This window comes from Capsicum annuum, unplaced genomic scaffold (genome assembly GCF_002878395.1).
Source record: "Capsicum annuum cultivar UCD-10X-F1 unplaced genomic scaffold, UCD10Xv1.1 ctg3496, whole genome shotgun sequence".
In the NCBI taxonomy this organism is placed as follows: Eukaryota; Viridiplantae; Streptophyta; class Magnoliopsida; order Solanales; family Solanaceae; genus Capsicum; species Capsicum annuum.
The window spans coordinates 89,938-92,468 of record NW_025841842.1 but is presented as its reverse complement, the minus strand read 5'-3'; the positions used below and the strand labels follow the sequence as shown (position 1 = coordinate 92,468).

Below are 2,531 nucleotides of genomic sequence, written 5' to 3'. Positions count from 1 at the left end.
ATGAAATCAACTTCTCTTCACTATCTTTCAATTTCTCACACAAAGTGTCCCTCTCTTGTTCAACTTCTTTGAGCTTTTGCTTCAATCGATCACACGAATTTTCACCACCTTTGCACTTTATCATTAAGCTCGATTCTACCTCAGGATATTGATGCACAGAAATTGAAGGTTTGGGATCAATCCATCTAAAGTACCCACATCCACCATTTTCCTAAAATGCAAAAACCGAAGAATAATAAAAAAATCATCAAAAAAAATAAAATTAAAATTTGTCAAAATGATACAAACCTTTGGAACTTTACATCCAAAAAATCTACGACCAGGATTTGATGGAGTCCTTGAAGTTCTTAATGGACAAAATTCAAAATAATAACACAACTCAGGAACCTCAATGTTAACGGAATTTTCCGAAATTCTCATGGAAAATAAAAGAAAAAATTGATTTAAGAGAAATTATGAGATAAATTTGATAGTAAGATGAGAGAAGTTGAGAGGAAAATCAGCTATGAAGGAGAGAATAAAGAAAGAAGAAGATGAAATTAGGTTTAAAATAGAGGGGAATTGAAGGGGATGGCAAAAGTAACATTAAATAACGTTAACTTTTGTCACATAGACAACTTTTTCACAAGTCACACGCCACCCGCGACTAAACAACACGTGCAGTGCCACGTAGGCCAAAAATGCCCAATTGGAATAAAATGTGGAGGGTTTAGGAGTCTGATAAGAACAGACCTTAGTTTAAGTGTCTAAGTGAATTTTGGCAACAAGTTTACGTGTCTATCGATGACTTTGGCCAATTTAGAATATGGTACCAATCAGTCATGGTGGCAGATTGAGTTGGGGGATGGAAAGTTTGAGGTGGGGTTTAAGGTTTTTTTTCTTTTTAGGGTTTTTATGAATTAGAAATAGGCATTTAAGAAGAACAATAAATTCAAAATTTGAAAAAATGAGTTTCATTGGTTTTAGGCACTTTCTAAGGCAAAAGCATATAAATGGGAAGGTAGAGTTATGTATATGATTATAGAGAGAGAAATTGTAAAAATGAGATGTTTGTAATTAGATTTGGGATTTTGAATATTGTGTAATAATAGAAAGAAAAGTTGTAGTTTTAAGACATTTTTCCGAAAAAAAATACCTTAAATTTCTGATAATTTTATATTTTTTACTTTGCAAAATTTGAATCAAAAATGTTTAATCAAATGTTCAAATACTAATCGTAATTTAAAGACTATCTATGTTTAAACCAAATAACTTATCAGTAATAACAACTGCATATTCAGTGTATTTCCACAAAATGGAGTTGAAGAAAGATAAAGGATATGTAGTCCATACCATAATCAGACGAAGTAGAGAGGTTGTTTCCAATACATTCCAGGTCAAAAAAATATGTTATCAATATCATGATGAATTTTAAATTCCACTATAATTATTATTTTTCAATTATATAGGAATACTAGCTATTGCCTATTTGTGAATATCAATTTGTTCGTGCTTTTCTATCTCTCAATCATCACAGAAATATATAACTGACAGGATCTTTACCAAGTAGCCAAGTAGTTTTTATTCTTTTATTCATTTTTTTGGTTCTCAAAGATCCCAATTTGGGACATTTTGTGACACTCCTTGTCAGTTTACTCTATAGTTTATGGACCACGTTAATTCATAATTTTTCAATAAAATTAGATATTAATTTATGTATATAATTTTTAAAAATTAATCTAGCACTACCTGTGAATGTTTATACTCTAATAAGGTTAAAAGATGCACATAATCGAAGATTATTTGTAAAAGAAAAAAAATAAAATAAGAGGAATCAATTCTTTGCTTTTAGTAATTTTCTTTCGTAATGTACCCATATTCTGAAAATTCTGAATCTGTTTTCGATTATAACGTCCCATGCCTAAGTTAAAGATATAATCAGAGCAGTGAAATCTCAGCAAATGGGCTATCTCAGGAATAAGCAATATTTTTTTACAATAATCATATTATAATAATGTTTCACCTACACAAAAGATAATCAATCCAATTCATTTTTTTTTCTCGATTTGTGTGTGTCATCCTTATGCTGGGGCCATACTAATCTTCTTTGTATCGTTTCAATTTTATCGGATGTCTCCGAAGGGACCAATTCATTTGAATGTATATTTAACTATATCTGTAAATTGATTTAAAACAATAAATATTTCCATTTATCAACAAAATACATAGAAGATTCACAAATTAAAGGCAATTTTAGCTGTCATTTTTTGTAATTCATTAAGTTATTAGAAACACAATTTTTTTTCGTCAACCCATTTTCTCAATTAAATAAATGAATGGGGATTATGATTAAATTCTGATAAGTACATTGCAGCTAGGAAAATATATGTTGTTTGTGAGAAAACAGTAGCTAAAACCAAAATAATCAAAGTGTATTATTTATAAATTTTTTTAACGTATATGAATGAATAAATAATGGTGACAGTTAAGAGAAGAAGATGCAGTTTCCCTGATGATGAGGAATTATTGGAAAATACGTAATAAATTACGAA

The 2,531-nt window shown here is 29.4% G+C and overlaps 1 non-coding gene across 1 annotated transcript; it reads right to left on the bottom strand.

Moving 5' to 3' along the window:
* Positions 1–2,022: 2,022 nt before the first annotated feature.
* Positions 2,023–2,125, bottom strand: LOC124891409. Its single transcript, XR_007049683.1, has one exon. It is a non-coding gene; the product is annotated as a U6 spliceosomal RNA (small nuclear RNA).
* Positions 2,126–2,531: the final 406 nt, after the last annotated feature.